General features: G+C 45.0%; 1 long non-coding RNA gene across 2 annotated transcripts in view; it reads right to left on the bottom strand.

The window, feature by feature from the left end:
* Positions 1-4,375: 4,375 nt before the first annotated feature.
* The window catches only part of LOC147125345 (uncharacterized), a 39,490-nt gene continuing 25,356 nt past the window's right edge, over positions 4,376-18,509 (bottom strand). Inside the window, exons 2-3 of one of the 2 annotated variants that reach the window (XR_015080056.1) lie at positions 13,147-14,119; positions 4,376-8,453 (exon numbers count right to left, since the gene is read on the bottom strand). This is a non-coding gene — a long non-coding RNA (uncharacterized LOC147125345). The remainder of the gene's footprint in view (positions 8,454-13,146; positions 14,120-18,509) is intronic. The other variant, XR_015080055.1, reaches the window with a different exon arrangement.

Genomic DNA, 18,509 nt, shown 5'->3' with positions numbered 1-18,509 from the left:
GGGCCCACGCCCAAGTATTTATACTCCTTGGACGGCGCCACCAGCTGGCCGTCCAGTGTTATTTCATGAGTCGTTTCTTCACGATGATGAGATTTATAACAGAGGCATTGCCTACTGTCACTTGTGCAGAGCTGTAAGTGCACATAACTGTCACCAACGCAAGTGTCAATTGGCTTCACTGGTGCTTCTGCATAAATACCACGACTAAAATGAATCTCTCATGATAACTACTGATCTCTTTGAGTATAGACAGTGAGTAACTAAAAACTCTCAGAATCCCTTTCCTTATGGTTGGCTATCACCATTCTCTTACATAAGAACATAAGAACATAAGAAGTAGGAGCAGGAGTAGGCCATACGGCCCCTTGGGCCTGCTCCGCCATTCAATAGGATCATGGCTGATCCGAACCTAGACTCACGTCCACTTCCCTGCCCGCTCCCCATAACCCCTAATTCCCTTATCAGCTAGGAAACTGTCTATCTCCATTTTAAATTTATTTAATGTCGCAGCTTCCACAGCTCTCTGAGGTAGCAAATTCCATAGGTTCACTACCCTCTGAGTAAAGAAGTTTCTCCTCATCTCAGTTTTGAAAGGGCAGCCTCTTATTCTAAGATTATGCCCCTTAGTTCTAGTCTCACCCATCAGTGGAAACATCCTCCCTGCATCCACCCGATCAAGCCCCCTCACAATCTTATATGTTTCGATAAGATCGCCTCTCATTCTTCTGAATTCCAATGAGTAGAGGCCCAACCTACTCAACCTTTCCTCATAAGTCAACCCCCTCATCTCCAGAATCAACCGAGTGAACCTTCTCTGAACTGCCTCGAGAGCAAGTATATCTTTTCTTAAATATGGAAACCAAAACTGTATGCAATATTCCAGGTGTGGCCTCACCAGTACCCTGTATAACTGAAGCAAGACTTCCCTGCTTTTATACTCCATCCCCCTTGCAATAAAAGCCAAGATTCCATTGGCCGTCCTGATCACCTGCTGTACCTGCATACTAACCTTTTGTGTTTCATGCACCAGGACCCCCAGATCCCTTTGTACTGTAGCACTTTGCAGTTTCTCTCCATTTAGATACGTAATAACTTGCTCTTTGATTTTTTCTGCCAAAGTGCATAACCTCACACTTTCCAACATTATATTCCATCTGCCAAATTTCTGCCCACTCACTTAGCCTGTCTATGTCCTTTTGCAGGTTTTTTATGTCCTCCTCACTCACTGCTTTCCCTCCCATCTTTGTATCATCGGCAAATTTGGATATGTTGCACTTGGTCCCCTCCTCCAAATCGTTAATATAGATTGTAAAGAGTTGGGGTCCCAGCACTGACCCCTGCGGAACACCACTAGTTACTGATTGCCAACTCGAGAATGAACCATTTATCCCAACTCTCTGTTTTCTGTTAGATAGCCAATCTTCCACCCATGCCAGTATATTACCCCCAATCCTGTGATTTTTTTATCTTGTGCAGTAATCTTTTGTGTGGCACCTTGTCAAATGCCTTTTGGAAGTCCAAATACACCACATCCACTGGTTCCCCTTTATCCACCCTGTTTGTTACGTCCTCAAAGAATTCGAGCAAATTTGTCAAACATGACTTCCCCTTCATAAAACCATGCTGAATCTGTCCGATTAAATTATGCTTATCCAAATGTCCTGTTACTGCTTCCTTAATAATGGACTCCAACATTTTACCAACCACAGATGTTAGGCTAACTGGTCTATAGTTTCCAGCCTTTTGTCTACCTCCCTTTTTAAATAAGGGCGTTACATTAGCAGTTTTCCAATCTGCTGGGACCTTTCCTGAATCCAGGAAGTTTTGGAAAATTACCACCAATGCATCTGCAATCCCTACCGCTACTTCTCTCAAGACCCTAGGATGCAAGCCATCAGGTCCAGGGGATTTATCCATCTTAAGTCCCATTATCTTACCGAGTACCATCTCCTTAGTGATTTTAATCGTGTTTAGCTCCTCCCCCCCCCCCCCTATAGCCCGCTGTTTGTCCAGTGTTGGGATATTTTTAGTGTCCTCTACTGTAAAGACTGATACAAAATATTTTTTCAGCGTTTTTGCCATCTCCATGTTCCCCACTACTAATTTCCCGGTCTCGTCCTCTAAGGGACCAACATTCACTTTAGCCACCCGTTTTCTTTTTATATAACTGTAGAAACTCTTGCTATCTGTTTTTATATTTTTTGCTAGTTTACTTTCATAATCTATCATCCCTTTCTTAATTAATCTTTTAGTTATTCTTTGCTGGCTTTTAAATGCTTCCCAATCTTCTATCCTCCCACTAGATTTGGCTACTTTATATGCCCTTGTTTTCAGTTGGATACTATCCTTTATTACTTTACTTAGCCACGGATGGCTGTCTTTTCTTTTATGCCCCTTTTTCCTCAGTGGAATATATTTTTCTTGAAAGTTGTGAAATATCTCCTTGAATGTACACCACTGCTCATGTACCGTCTTACACCTTAATCTATTTTCCCAGTCCACTTTAGTCAACTCTGCTCTCATACCTTCATAGTCTCCTTTATTTAAGCTTAGTACGCTGGTTTGAGATCCAACTCTCTCACCCTCCAACTGAATTTGGAATTCAACCATGTTATGGTCACTCATTCCAAGGGGATCCTTTACTAGGACATTTTTTATTAATCCTGTCTCATTACACAGGACCAGATCTAAGATTGCCTGCCCCCTGGTTGGTTCAGTAATATACTGCTCAAGGAACCCATCCCTAATGCACTCTATGAACTCTTCCTCAAGGCTGCCCTGCCCAATTTGATTTGTCCAGTCAATATGAAAGTTAAAATCTCCCATGATTATAGCTGTTCCCTTATTACAAGCCCCAACTATTTCCTGATTTATACTCCGACCAATAGAGTTGCAACTGTTAGGAGGCCTATAGATTACACCCACGAGTGACTTTTTTCCCTTATTATTCCTTATCTCCACCCAAACTGTTTCACTATCCTGATCCTTTGACCCAATATCATTTCTGACTATTGCAGTGATTCCATCCTTTATTAACATAGCCACCCCACTTCCCTTTCCTTCCTGTCTGGCCCTTTAAGATGCTCCTTAAAACCTAGAACTTTGATCAAGCTTTTGGTCACCTGTCCGCATATCTCCTTATGTAGCTCGATGTCAAATTTTATTTGATAACGCTCCTGTGTAGCGCCTTGGGACGTTTTACTACGTTAAAAGCGTTCAAGTTATTGTTGATTGAAGCCAGTCATGATTACATCTTGGAGTTTGTACCCCAGCACCTTCATAGCAACAATTGCAGCTTTCTTGAGAAAAGCTCCCACTGTGCCTATGGCCTACATTGCAAGTGGAATGATGTTATCATGTGCTCCATAGCAATCAACTGTTGGTCTCTAACATTCCCAAACCACCTCCTGCTACTTTGTGTATGGAAGCAAGTGACAGGGACAATGTATTTTCAGTGTAAAGCAGAAAAAGTAAGGCCTACATTCCCATGGAAATTCTTTTGGGGTGGGGGGGGGGGGGACGGTGGAGCGGTACTCAGCATGCTGGATCCCTGATCTGAATGAGATAGAAACATAGAAAAATAGGAGCTGGAGTCGGTCATTCGGCCCATCGAGCCTGCTCCGCCATTCAATATGATCGTGGCTGATCCTCTATCTCAATACCATATTCCCGTTCTCTCCCCATACCCCTTCATGCCTTTTGTGTCTAGAAATCTATCTATTTCCTTCTTAAATATATTCAGTGACTTGGCCTCCACAGCCTTCTGTGGTAGAGAATTCCACAGGTTCACCATCCTCTGAGTGAAGAAATTCCTCCTCATCTCAGTCCTAAATGTCCTACCCCGTATCCTGAGACTGACCCCTCATTCTAGATCCCCCAGCTAGGGGAAACATCCTCCCTGCATCTAGTCTGTCTAACCCTGTCAGAATTTTATATGTTTCAATGAGATCCCCACTCATTCTTCTAAACTCTAGTGAATACAGGCCTAGTCAACCCAATCTCTCCTCGTACGACAATCCTGCCATCCCAGGAATCAGTCTGGTGAACCTTGCTGCACTCCCTCTATGGCAAGTATATCCTTTCTTAGGTAAGGAGACCAAAACTGCACACAGTACTCCAGGTGTGGTCTCACCAAGGCCCTGTATAACTGTAGTAAGGCATCCTTGCTCCTTTACTCAAATCCTCTTGCAATGAAGGCCAAAGCTGGACCTTCATTAACTGCGACCCTGTCATTATAAGGCTCGGTGCCCCACCTTGTACAACCCCTGCAACATCACTAATGATGTTCTCACATTGTGTGTATCTGTGCTTCAGGTGGGAATGGTGATGATTGGTGCCCGGGTGATGTGCCAAATAACTGCCCGAATCCGTGAAGTTAAAGTTTAAGACTGAAGGCTTTTATTAAGTAAGAATCATGGCAGAGTTAACAGAGCTCATCATCGACCGAGCCCTTGGTAGAACATACCAGAAGAGGGGCGGGGCCAGGGAGGAGCATTAGTGGTTCCCCCCGGTGGAACATTCCAGACATTACAAGTACAAGTACAAATATCAGAACACAGTTATTTCATCACATTCACCCCCTGCTATAGATTCAGTCTGTCAGGAGATCTGATAATCCTCTGGGAACGACGTAACTCTTGCTGAGGCTCCTCCCGGAGTACTAACTCCGGTTCATTTGAATTCCCAGAATCGTCAGTATTTTCCACACTGAGGGTTTGTGTCTCTGAAGGTCCAATACCACGATTGAAAACTCTACTCTCAGAGTCGAACTCTTTTCGAGCTCCAGCAGGTGCAAGATCTTTAATAGAGACCGTACCCTCTCGCCCATCCGAATATTGAATATACGCATACTGGGGATTAGCATGGAGGAGTTGTACTTCCTCCACCAGTGGATCAGTCTTGTGGCCTCTCACATGTCTGCGCAACAACACAGGGCCCGTGGTCGTCAACCATGTGGGTAACGATACTCCATTAGTAGCTTTTCTAGGAAAACTAAACATCCTTTCATGAGGGGTGGCATTCGTCGCTGTACACAAAAGAGACCTTATGGAATGCAGCACGTCTGGCAGGACATCCTGCCAGCGAGAGGTCGGCAGGCCTCGTGACTTCAGAGACAGTACGATAGCCTTCCACACTGTCGCATTTTCTTTCTCGACCTGCCCATTACCACGAGGGTTATAGCTGGTAGTTCTACTCGTTGCAATCCCCTTCGATAGCAAAAACTGTCGTAATTCTTCGCTCATAAAGGGAGAACCCCTATCACTATGTATATAGTTAGGCATGCCGAACAAGGAAAACAGTTGGCAGAGGCATTTAATTACAACAGCACTAGTCACATCCGGACAGGGGATAACAAAAGGGAACCGAGAGTACTCGTCTATAATATTAAGAAAATAGACATTACGGTCGCTCGATGGAAGGGGACCTTTAAAATCGAGACTCAAACGCTCAAATGGTCGAGTTGCTTTAATAAGATGAGCTGGCTCGGACGGCTTATAGAAGCGGGGTTTGCATTCAGCACAAACATGACAGGTTCTGGTCATTGTCCGGACCTCCTCAATAGAGTAGGGTAGATTGTGGGACTTAATGAAGTGGTTCATTCTGGTAACCCCAGGGTGGCAGAGTGCATCGTGGAGACTTTGAAGCTTATCTGTACCTAGACTAGCACATACTCCTCGTGACAAAGCATCCGATGGCTCATTAAATACTCCAGGCCTGTACTGAATATCATAGTCATATGTTGACAGTTCTATTCGCCATCTTAAAATCTTATCATTTTTGATCTTGCCTCTCTGCTTAGTGTTGAACATAAAGGCCACGGATCGCTGGTCAGTAATGAGTGTAAAACGTTGGCCAGCGAGATAATGTCTCCAATACCTGACTGCTTCAATAATTGCCTGTGCCTCCTTTTCCACTGAAGAATGTCGAACTTCTGGTCCTTGCAATGTACGAGAGAAGAAAGCTACTGGTCTACCAGCTTGGTTAAGAGTTGCTGCCAACGCAAAATCAGATGCATCACTTTCCACTTGAAAAGGGATCTTCTCATCCACGGCACATACCACTGCCTTCTCAATGTCCCATTTGATATTAAGGAAAGCCTCCTGAGCTTCCGCCGATAGCGGAAAAGACGTCGACTTAATAAGAGGTCGGACTTTATCTGAGTAGCTAGCCACCCACTGGGCATAGTACTAGAAGAATCCCAGACACCTTCTTAAAGCTTTTACAGTGTGAGGTAAAGGTAATTCCTTAAGTGGGCGTAATCTTTCAGGGTCTGGCCCGATTACCTCATTCTCCACAATGCAACCAAGAATACACAAACGTGTAGTATTGAAGGTACACTTGTTTTCGTTGTAGGTCAGGTTTAACCTCTTTGCAGTCTCTAGGAACTTCGCAAGATTTTGATCATGCTCCCGTTGGTCACGCCCACAGATGGTAACATTGTCCAGGTACGGGAATGTTGCTTCCAACGTGTATTCATCCACCATACGATCCATCTCCCGTTGGAAGACGGATACCCCATTCGTCACTCCAAAGGGCACCCGAAGGAATTGGTACAGGCGCCCATTAGCTTCGAAGGCCGTATAAGGTCGGTCTTCTATTTTGATGGGGAGTTGATGGTAGGCAGACTTTAAATCAATGGTGGAGAACACGCGGTACTGAGCTATCTGGTTCACCATCTCAGAAATACAAGGCAAAGGATAGGCGTCTAATTGGGTATACAAGTTTATAGTCTGGCTATAATCAACCACAAGTCTTTTCTTTTCATTAGTTTTAACCACCACCACCTGGGCACGCCACGGGCTACCACTGTGTTCGATGATTCCCTCCCGTTGAAGCCTTTCCACTTCCTCTTTTATAAATGTTTTATCTTCTGAACTATACCGTTGCCTCTTAGTCGCTATAGGTCTACAATTAGGAGCAAGGTTCGCAAACAAAGAAGGCGGACTTACGTTTAAAGTAGAAAGGCCGCAGACTGTGAGTGGAGGCTGAGATCCACCATACTTAAGGGTAACGCTCTCATGCTGACACTGGAAGTCCAAGCCTAATATTAAGTTCACACACAACTGAGGTAATATGAGGAGTTTAAAGTCCTTACACTCCGTATCCTTAACGGTCAATATGACTTTACAATATCCAGTTACCTCCGAAGTAAGGGATTTGGACGCCATCACAATTTCACTTCGAGTAGGATACACCTTCAATGAACAGGAGTTAACAAAGTTAGGGTGTATAAAACTTTCAGTACTGCCACAGTCTATCAAACACCCATTAGGATGACCATTAATCTTGATGTCCATCATAGATTTTGACAAGGAACACGGTATGGTCTGGTCAACCGTAGCCGAGGCTAGAGTAAAACGATAGGCAGCAGCAGAGAAGACCTCGGGTACAGGATTACCCTTACACACTTTACTAAAATGTCCCCGTTTCTTACATTTAAAACAGGTAGCCTCTCTGGCTGGGCAACTTTGCCTGGGGTGTTTAGATTGGCCACAAAAATAACACTTAGACCCATGGGGCACAGCCGCAACAATAGGATTAAGTGGGGGCTCCATTGGTGTTATAGATGCCTCCATACTCGGAACACACGAGGCTGAGAGAGATGCATGGGCTGATGCATACACTTCTGAATTCTTCTGGGCTACATCTAACGATCGAGCAACAGCGATGACCGTTTTTAAAACTAACGAGTCGTTCTCGAGGAGTCTCTGTCTAATATAATTAGATCGGAGGCCAGATATGAAAGAATCGCGGATGGCTTCTTCCTGATACACTATGGCAGAGACAGCCTTGTAGTTGCAACCCTTAGCCAAAGCCTTAAGGTCCTGCAGGAAATCGTCCAGAGATTCCTCGGGTAATTGCCTGCGAGTAGACAGGAGATACCTGGCGTATACTTCGTTAACTGACTTAAGGTACTGGGCTTTAAGAGCTGCGAGGGCCTCTTCATATGTAGTAATATCTTCAATTATAGAGTAAGTTTGATGACTTACCAAGTTGGTTAGAAGACCCAACTTGTTAACCGGCGAATCGAACGATGCGATGAAGTGTTCAAAACATCGCAGCCAATGCGTAAATTTCTTCGACGCGTCTGCCGAATGTGGATCGATATCCAGACGCTCTGGTTTCAAAAATCGATCCATCTTCCAAAAGTTGTTACTTAATAAAATTGATGTGCCAAATAACTGCCCGAATCCGTGAAGTTAAAGTTTAAGACTGAAGGCTTTTATTAAGTAAGAATCATGGCAGAGTTAACAGAGCTCATCATCGACCGAGCCCTTGGTAGAACATACCAGAAGAGGGGCGGGGCCAGGGAGGAGCATTAGTGGTTCCCCCCGGTGGAACATTCCAGACATTACAAGTACAAGTACAAATATCAGAACACAGTTATTTCATCACACCGGGTGAATGACAATCTTTAGATGTGCTTCAATGCCTGCCAGGTTCTCCTTGCTCTGTGAACATAGGAAATGGGACATTTGTAAAAAAAAATATGTAACCACACATGCAATGCACAAAACAATTAGTACAAACACACTCATGTAACATTGTTCAAATCATGAAGCAAAGCTCTGTTTTCTACAATTCTGCTGTTACCATAATACTGAGCATGCAGCATTGCAATCTCAGATGATGCTACATTGTGTTGGTCAAGTAATGATTTGAATATTCATTAGAATTGTTTTCACGGCATTTTGGTAGCAGCAACATTAATAAAGAACATCAAAAGTTTTGAGAGTGCCTGTCAAACTCCAGGCACCACACGTTGTATAAAACACTAATAAATAGAGGAACTCTTAGACAGAAAAAGACCAAGGTCCATCTAGTTCGCTTTCTACCATCCTGCTACTCGCATGATACAATGATAATGGAGTTGTTGACTAATCATCGCCAATTAGTCTCGATCAATGAGTCCCAGACATGAGGTGAGGAAAACCCCCAGTGGTGGAGAGCTTTGGGAACCATAGGTCCAAAGTCACCTGATCCGCCCAAGCATTGCTACACTCACCACACGTCATGTCTCAAATTACTAATAAACCACAACTGCCCACTCTTTAAAAATGCAGGAAGAGGAAGAACCCAGTTAAAGGAAACTCTGGTATCCAGCACCGACAGGACCGGGATGGTGCCAGTTGATTAAAAATTCCGGATGACAGAGAGGGTTATCTACCAAGGCTATTTTTAACAAACAAAGAGTCAGACTCCTGTTATTGAGGTGTTCGGACTTCCGACAGCGCCAAGAAGCCGAGTCGTGGCAGTTTGGAGAACTACCCCCACTGACTAACTCGGCCACCGCGGGAGACTCGGACTCGGACGTGGCAAAATTTCCGGTTATTGAGGTGTTGTTTTCGGAGTATGAATTTTGCCGGTTAATAGAGAATTCTGGATATTTAGGTGCCGTTTAAACGAGAGTTTCCTGTATTTCCTAAAGTATTTTCCGACCCACAAGTCAGCTGAGATAATGAGGAGAGGAAACAAGCAGCTCTCAATCAAGAGAAGCTTCCAATAACAATACCGCGCCTCTAATTGAATTCAGGAATTCTGTAAATCACCTCCCGCAGGAGTTCCTGAACAGTGGTCTTGAGGAACAGGCCATCTGTGTACATTTGTATTGCTCTCCATTTTATTCTTCTATATCTCTCGCTTCTTTACGTGGTTTCATTTTGGTTTTACAAATGTTGTACGGTTACACTATCGGAGGAATGCTGCTTTGTCAGAGGTGCTGTCCCATGGCTGAAACATTAACCTGAGGCCCTGTCTACCTTGCTCAGGTGGGCTTTAAACATCTGATCCTGGAGATTGATCCGTATTGCACCCAGTTACACCCGTAATCTGGACACACACCAATTATGTGGTTGGGGAATTTTGGGTGTGAGTCACTGCTTGTAACTACAATGCATCTGAGTCTCCTCGCTCTTTTATGTCTATCAAACTCTCTGTCCGAATGAATCTCTGTCCTCAAAACTAGCCCCGCCCCAAACAAATGCAAATATCCTCCGAATGGGCTTGTTCGGGGGGTCTCTCCACATTGAGAACGGATGTTCAGACACAGTCGGAAACAGTCACTTTCCGTGTCTTTTCATTCTAATTTTTTGGGCGTTTTAAAAAGAATTATTCTGCACTGAGAGCTGCGCTCTATTTTCAGTTTCTTTGAATGGATTTTCATGGCATGAGCACGAGTCACATTAAAAAGTGTAAAGCTTCCCTGACTGCAGGTTCCGAAACTTGCTGTGCCTGACGTGCATGACTGGCGGCGAAATGAGTTGAAACTTAAACTTTAAAGCTCAAAGACGACCTATTCTGGTGTGGGTTCGGCGATTCCTTGGGCCCTGATTGTTTACGCCGATTTATGTCCATTTATGGCTATTTTAAGGCTGGGCGAATTCTAATGAGAGTGGGAGGCTACTTGGGCATAACTTGACATCGGCAAAATGGGCGTGGCATTCGGGCGCATTTTCGGGTCTAACTTCCTGGCACCCGAGGAAGGAAACTCCAAGCCCTCGCAGCATTATACAGAGAAGAGAGGGAGTCCTCCTCAAGAAATCCCCCTCTCCTACAGCAACACCAGAAACAGATTAACTGGGCATTCATTTTATTGCTGTTGCTAATGCTTAACGTGACTGCTGTGTTTGCTTACATAACTGTTCTTTGCACTTCAAGTCATTCAGTGTGTGCGTGATGTGATAAATGCAAACCTTTCAATTTGTATATATTTTCCTATTATTGTACTCGCCCCCCCCCCCGCCCACCCACCCCCCCCCCCCACCCCCCGCCCCCCACCAATGCCTGAGCTCCAGGGGGCACTGGTATTTCCAGCTTTGACTATTCCTGCTCTTTATATTTTTCCTCTAGAGTTTCATTAGCACTTTTCTTCTGTGTTGACATCCGGCTGGTAATTAAGTTCACTTCAGTCCTCTCTCAACCTCCAGCTCCTCTTATTTCTCAGCTGTCTCTGCACATTTCTTTTTATTTACCTCGGTGCAACTTCCTCAGCGTGTGGTGCTCTGATTTATTCCCCCCCTCCGCTTTTCTTCTCAAATGCACAAGAGTTTTCTTTGCCCTCTTGCAAACATGCATTTCCTCTTTTTTTCTGAAAGACTTCTTATTTCTGCGCCCTTTTACTTATATTTTTCCCCTTTGTTCTGTACGTGTTTTCTTTCAGAGACTTTTTACTTTGCAGCAACTAAAGGGCTTTTGTAACCGTTTTTTGCGGTGGCCAATTTCCTATGGCCACTTGTACTTCCTGCAGTCTAGTACAGTATACTGTATTCGCTGCTCACGATGTGGTCTCCTCTACACTGGGGAGACCAAACACAGATTGGGTGACTGCTTTGCGGAACACCTCCATTCAGTCCGTAAGGGTGACCCCGAGCTTCCGGTCGCCTGTCACTTTAATTCACCGCCCCATTCCCACTCAGACCTCACCGTCCTCAGGCTCTTGCATTGTTCCATGGAGACCCAGCATAAGCTCGAGGAACAGCACCTCATCTTCCGATTAGGCACTTTACAGCCTTCCGGACTCAATATCGAGTTACATAGAAACATAGAAGATAGGAGCAGGAGTAGGCTATTCGGCTCCTCGAGCCTGCCCCGCCATTCAATGAGATCATGGCTGATCATCCAAATTCTGTACCCTGTCCCTGCTTTCTCCCCATATCCCTTGATCCTTTTAGCCTTAAGAAATATATCTCACTCCTTCTTGAATATATTTAACGAATTGGCCTCTACTGCCTTTTGTGGTAGAGAATTCCACAGGTTCACCACTCTCTGGGTGAAGAAATTCCACCTCATCACTGTCCTAAATGGCTTACCCTTTATCCTTAGACTGTGACCCCTGGTTCTGGACTCCCCGACCATCGGGAACATCCTTCCTGCATCTAGTCTGTCTAGTCCTGTTAGAATTTTATAAGTTTCAATGAGATCCCCTCTCATTCTTCTAAACTCCAGCGGGTATAAGCCCAATCGACCCAATCTCTCCTCATACGTCATTCCTGCCATCCCAGGTATCAGCCTGGTGAATCTTCACTGCACTCCTTCCATGGCAAGAACATCCTTCCTCAGATAAGGCAACCAAAACTGCACACAATACTCAAGATGTGGTCTCACCAAGGCCCTGTACAACTGCAGCAAGACATCCTTGTTCCTATACTCAAACCCTCTCGCTACGAAGGCCAACATACCATTTGCCTTCTTAACCGCCTGCTGCACCTGCATGCTTACCTTCAGCGACTGGTACACAAGGACGCCCAAGTCTCGTTGCACTTCCCCTTCTCCCAATCTATTGCCTGTAATCAAACCCTCTCGTTACGAAGGCCAACATACCATTTGCAACATACCATCAGTTCAACAATTTCAGATCATAACCATATTACATTTTTATACATATTTTTTATCCACACCTTTGTTTTGGCTCTTTCCCCTTTTTTTCTTTCCCACATGGCAGCTGTCTCTCATTCTGCCAGCGCAGTTCACAACTAATCTAGAGCCGTCTTTTGTCTCCACTAGTCCTATCACCATCTCGTCTGGTTTTGAATACCTCTTAATGTCTCTTCACCTCTTTTGTTCTCTCATCCCCATTTCCCAGCCCCCAAACTGGCCTGTTAATCTGTTTCATTTCCTGTGCTTTTTCAGTCTTGACAAAGGGTTTCGACCTGAAACGTTGACTCTATTTCTCTCTCCACGGATGTTGCCTGGCCTGCTGAGTTTTTCCAGCATTTTCTGTTGTTATTTCCTATGGTCCCTGCCGCAATCACCAATTATTGTACGTGGTTTTGCCCCGCCTGTAGCGAGCACGCAAACCCCCTTACTACAAGTTCTGGACGATAAGGATTACTGAGGACAGATTTGAACATGGACAGCATTTTCAGGCTCACCCGTACAGTGTTTATTAAGGTTGACAAAAACCACTCCACTAGCATACAGTACGAGCGGTGTGAACACAACAGTACAGTTTAAAACAGTACAACCCTGACTTGTCCAACAAGCCCCTGCCGTGCTGACTTACCACGGCCTAAAAACACCCTCCCGTGAACTAAACTATCACAGGACCCTTCCAACACTAAACCCCCTCTGGTTTGGTAGGAACGTACAGGCACCCCCTCACACAGCTAAGTGATCTTGTGGGTGTGTAGGCTTGGCAATGCTCACCTAGATTGCCCCTTTTGATCTTGCTTGCAGTTTTCTCCCGTACATTTCAGCTACCTGGTTCCGTACCGGCCTTGCAGCATGTGAGTCCCAGCCTTAGTCGAAGTCTGTCTCGGTTGGAAGAGCAAGGCTCAGCTCTTCTTGATGTTATGCTGTGTGGAGGGCAGGAGAGAGAGAGCGAACTATCCAAACTGCTCTTTTTATACCCCTCCAATACACAAACCACAGCCTGTGGTATTAATGGACACATGGCCTGGGGGAATGGGTTTCGATCTCTTTAATGGTTTGAATGGTTTTTTGATCTCTTTTCGATCTTCCTGCCGATTAACTTAACGAGTTCATCTTGACCAGAACAATGAGTCGTCAGCCTTGTTAATCAAGACTTGGGAGTGGGCCTCTCGGGCCATTGTACCCAAGGACAGTTCATTTCCATAAGAATGAGTCATCTCCAGCTTGAGTGATTTTTCACTGCTCCCCCCCCCCCCCAAACAGCCTGTCCAGTTTTTAATAAGGGTTAAAATCTAAAAATCCATGAAGTCTGCGCCGACTGCTACACTTTCTCCTCTATTCTCGCTCTCACATGGCAGCTGTTGATGAATCTGCCAGTGCCATTTACACCTCATCTAGACTCATCTTTTGTTCTTAACTTGTCCCTTTACCATCTCCTTTTGCCTCGCACCATCATCCCTTTTGTCATTTAATCTCTCCTGCCTTCCATCCAATCACAGACCTTCCTTTTCGTTCTTTCCTCCCCTCCCCCCTTTCCCTGCCTCCACACTTGTTTAAAAACCTGTTCCATCTCCAGCTTTTTCCAGTTCTGACGAAGGGTCATCGACCTGAAACGTTAACTCTGTTTCTCTCTCCACAGATGCTGCCTGGCCTGCTGAGTATTTACCAGCATTTTCTGTATTTCTTTCAGATTTCCAGCATCCGCAGTATTTTGCTTTTGGCTTTCTCCTCTTAATCCATCTCCATTCTGAAAGAAAGAAAGTGCAGTCGCTGTTTGTAATGCGGGAAAGGCGGCAGCCAATTCATGCACAGCAAGCTCCCACAAACAGCAATGTGTCAATGAACAGATGATCTATTTTAGTGATGTTGGATGAGAGATAAATATTGGCCCAGGACACCGGGGAGAACTCCCCTGCTCCTCTTAGTGCCACGGGATCTTTTACATCCACCTGAAGGGGCAATGGGGCCTTGGTTTAACATCTGAAAGACGGTACCTCTGACAGCGCAGCACTCGCTCAGGGAGTGCCAGCCCGGATTATGTGCTCAAGTCTCTGGAGTGGGACTTGAATCCCCAACCTTCTGACTCCGAGGCAAGAGAGCTACCAGCGAGCCATGGGCTGGCGCGTTCTTTAGCTTTTGTTTTGCTGTTTCAGGATTTTTGTTTTTCCCCCGTTGTTTTCCTTTATACTTTACCTTTTTTTTTCTCTCTGCAGGTCCCTATTGCAGCCTAAGTTTCCAATTGTCTTTTCTGGCTCATCCTCCGGAATGTCTGCTTTCCAGCCGAGCCTTCTCATTTAACTATCCCTCTTTTAAATCACCCTTTCAAAGCATCATCGGATACAGAGGAGCCTTCTGTCATATGAGACGTTAAACCGAGGACCCAATATCCAAGTCAAATATCCAACGGCACCCTTCGAAGATGAGATGGGGAAGTTCTCCCAATGTCTTGGACAATATTTATCTCCTAAAGAATGCTCCAGGTTTTTTGAAAGGAAATCACAGTGCAATACTTTCATACTAAACACGAACACAGCGAAACGTGAAATATCACACAACGCCCACGCAACTTACCACAGATCTGCTCAACAACCGATAACCTCGACAGAAAACAACTTGCATTTATACAGCACCTTTAACGTAGTAGAACGTCCCAAGCAATGTTCCCTCTAATTATTTTTGGGGGTGCGCGGGCCCTTTAACGGGCTGCGCGACCCATTCAAACTTCACATTTTTTTGCACTGCGAAGCTGGCAGGCGGCCTGCGCGAGACCACGAGATGGCTGCACAGACACGCAGCTCAATGGGAACACTGGTCCCAAAGCACTTCGCAGGAGCGTCAGCAAACAAAATTTGGCACCGAGTCACATAAGGAGATATTAGGGCAGATGTAGGTTTTAAGGAGCGTCTTAAAAAGGAGGAAAAAGAGGTGGAGAGTTTTAGGGAGGGAATTCCAGAGTTTGGGCCTCGGCAGCTGAAGGCACGGCCGCCAACGGTGGAGCGATTAAAATCGGGGATGCTCTTGAGGCCATAATTGGAGGAGGGCAGAGGGGGGGTTTAGGGCTGGAGGAGGTTAGAGAAACAGGGAGCGGCGAGGCCATGGAGGGATTTGAAAACAAGGATGAGGATTTTAAAAGCAACTATATCCTGTCATATGCTCCAGATACGGCAGCCAATTCCCACTTCCATTGTATCAGCCGTGATTCAGCTGGTCACACTAAAAACATAAGAACAGAAGAATTAGGAGCAGGAGTAGGCCATACAACCCATAGAGCCTGCTCCGCCATTCAATAAGATCATGGCTGATCTTCGACTGCCTGATCCACACATCCCTTGATTCCATTAGAATCCATAAAATCTACCTCTGGCTTGAATATACTCAGCAACTGAGCATTCACAGCCCTTTAGGGTAGAAAATTCCAAAGATTCACAACCCTCTGAGTGAAGAAATTTCTCCTCATCTCAGTCCTAAATGGCCAACCCCTTATCCTGAGACTATGACCCCTAGTTCTAGACTCTCCAGCCCTGTCAAGTCCTCTCAGAACCTTGTATATTTCAATGAGATCACCATTAATTCTTCCAAACTCCAGAGAGTATTGGCCTAGTCTACTCAACCTCTCCTCATAGGACAACCCTCTCATCTGAGGAACCAGCCTAGTGAACCTTTAAATTTAATTAATTACATAGAATGGAGCAGGTGATGTGTTACTGTTGCGAGATGTGGGAGCCGGTGAACCCCACTGAGGCTCACGGTGATTAAGTCTGTGACAAGTGTCTGCTGTTACAGGAACTCCAGCTCCGTGTTGATGAGCTGGAGTCTGAGCTTCAGACACTGCGACACATCAGGGAGGGGGAGAAGCACCTGGACTCTGTGTATCAGGAGGTGGTCACACCTATGAAGTTAATTAATTCAGATGTAGCCCATGGTCAGGGACAGGACGGTGTGACTACGAGTGAGGCAGGTACGGGGATCCAGGGGGTAGAGCTGGAGGAGCCGCAGCCCTTGCTCTTGTCCAACAGGTTCGAGGTTCTTACTCCCTGTGGGGACAGGAGCAGGGACTGCAGGGAGGATGAGCAACCTGGCCACAGCACTGTGGAACGGGGGGCCATTCAAGAGGGGGGAGTAAATAGAAATGTTGTAGTGGTAGGGGATAGTATTATTAGGGGGATAGATAGAGTTCTCTGCAGTCGAGAGCGAGAGTCCCGAAGGCTGTGTTGCCTACCCGGTGCCAGGGTTAAGGACATCTCCTCTGGGCTGGAAAGAAACTTGCAGTGGGAGGGGGTGGATCCAGTTGTCGTGGTCCATGTTGGTACAAATGACGTAGATAGGACTAGGAAGCCGGTTCTGTTAAAGGAGTATGAGCAGCTAGGGGTCAAATTAAAAAACAGAACCTCAAGGGTAATAATCTCTGGATTATTACCTGAGCCACAAGCGAATTTGGCTAGGACAAATAAAATTAGAGAGTTAAATGCGTGGCTCAAAGACTGGTGTGGGAGAAATGGGTTTTGCTCCCTGGGACACTGACACCAGTACTGGGGCAGGAGGGAGCTGTTCCGTTGGGACGGGCTTCACTTGGCCAGTGCTGGGACTAGAGTCCTGGTGGATCATATAACTAGGGCTGTAGAGAGGGCTTTAAACTAACTAGTGGGGGGGAGGTTCCTAGAGAGCAAATAATAAAAACGACAACAGAGAAGGTCATAGACTTAGGTAGCAGTGGGGAAATTAAAAACCAGAGCATGTCAGGAAGGGCAGAAGCTATGGAGTAAAAGGTAAAGTAATAAAAAGGGCAAAAGCAGGAACTAAGTGTCACAAAACATATTTGAAAGTTCTCTATCTGAATGCACATAGCATTCGTAACAAAATAGACGAGTTAATGGCACAAATAACTACATATGGGTATGATCTTGTGGCCATTACAGAAACATGGCTGCAGGGTGACAATGCCTGGGAATTAAACATACCAGGTTATTTAACGATCAGGAAGGACAGGCAGGAAGGAAGGGGAGGTTTGGGTGGCTATGTTAATAAAGGAAGGAATCACTGTAATACAGAGAAATGATATTGGGTCAAAAGATCAGGATAATGAAACAGTTTGGGTGGAGGTAAGGAATAATAAGGGGAATAAAACACTAGTGGGCATAGTCTATAGGCCTCCGAAAAGTTGCAACTCTGTTGGACGGAGTATCAATCAGGAAATAGTTGAGGCTTGTAATAAGGGAACATCTATAATTATGGGGGATTTTAACTATCATATTAATTGGACAAATCAAATTGGGCAGGGCTGCCTTGAGGATGAGTTCATTGAGTGTATTAGGGATGGGTTTCTTGAGCAGTATGTAACTGAACCGACCAGGGGGCAAGCAACCTTAGATCTGGTCCTGTGTAACGAGACAGGATTAATTAAAAATGTCCTAGTAAAGGATCCCCTTGGAATGAGTGACCATAACATGGTTGAATTCCATATTCAATTAGAGGGTGAGAAGGTTGGATCTCAAACAAGCGTGCTAAGCTTGAATAAAGGAGACTATGAAGGTATGAGAGCGGAATTGAGTAGAGTGGATTGGGAAAATAGATTAAAGGGTAAGACGATACATGATCAGTGGTGTACATTTAAGGAGTTATTTTACAACTTCCCCAAAAAATATATTCCACTGAGAAGAAAAGGGTGTAAAAGAAAAGACAGCCATCCATGGCTAAGTAAAGAAATTAAGGATAGTATTCGACTAAAAACAAGGGCATATAAGGTAGCCAAATCTAGTGGGAGGATAGAGGATTGGGAAAACTTTAAAAGACAGCAAAAAATAACAAAAAGATTGATTAAGAAAGGGAAGATAGATTATGAAAGTAAATTAGCAAACATATAAAAACAGATAGTAAGAGTTTTTATAGTTATATAAAAAGAAAAAGGGTGGCTAAAGTAAATGTTGGTCCCTTAGAGGATGAGACCGGGAAATTAATGGTGGGAAATATGGAGATGGCAAAAGCACTGAATGAATATTTTGTATCAGTCTTTACAGTAGAAGACACTAAGAATATCCCAACACTGGACAAACAGGGGGCTATAGAGGGGGAGGAGCTAAACACGATCAAAATCACTAAGGAAGTGGTACTCGGTAAAATAATGGGACTCAAGGCGGATA

This window comes from Somniosus microcephalus, chromosome 1 (genome assembly GCF_052327205.1).
Source record: "Somniosus microcephalus isolate GS21.2 chromosome 1, FLI_Smic_1.0, whole genome shotgun sequence".
In the NCBI taxonomy this organism is placed as follows: Eukaryota; Metazoa; Chordata; class Chondrichthyes; order Squaliformes; family Somniosidae; genus Somniosus; species Somniosus microcephalus.
The sequence above is the reverse complement of the archived record's forward strand: the minus strand, read 5'-3'. Positions and strand labels throughout refer to the sequence as shown.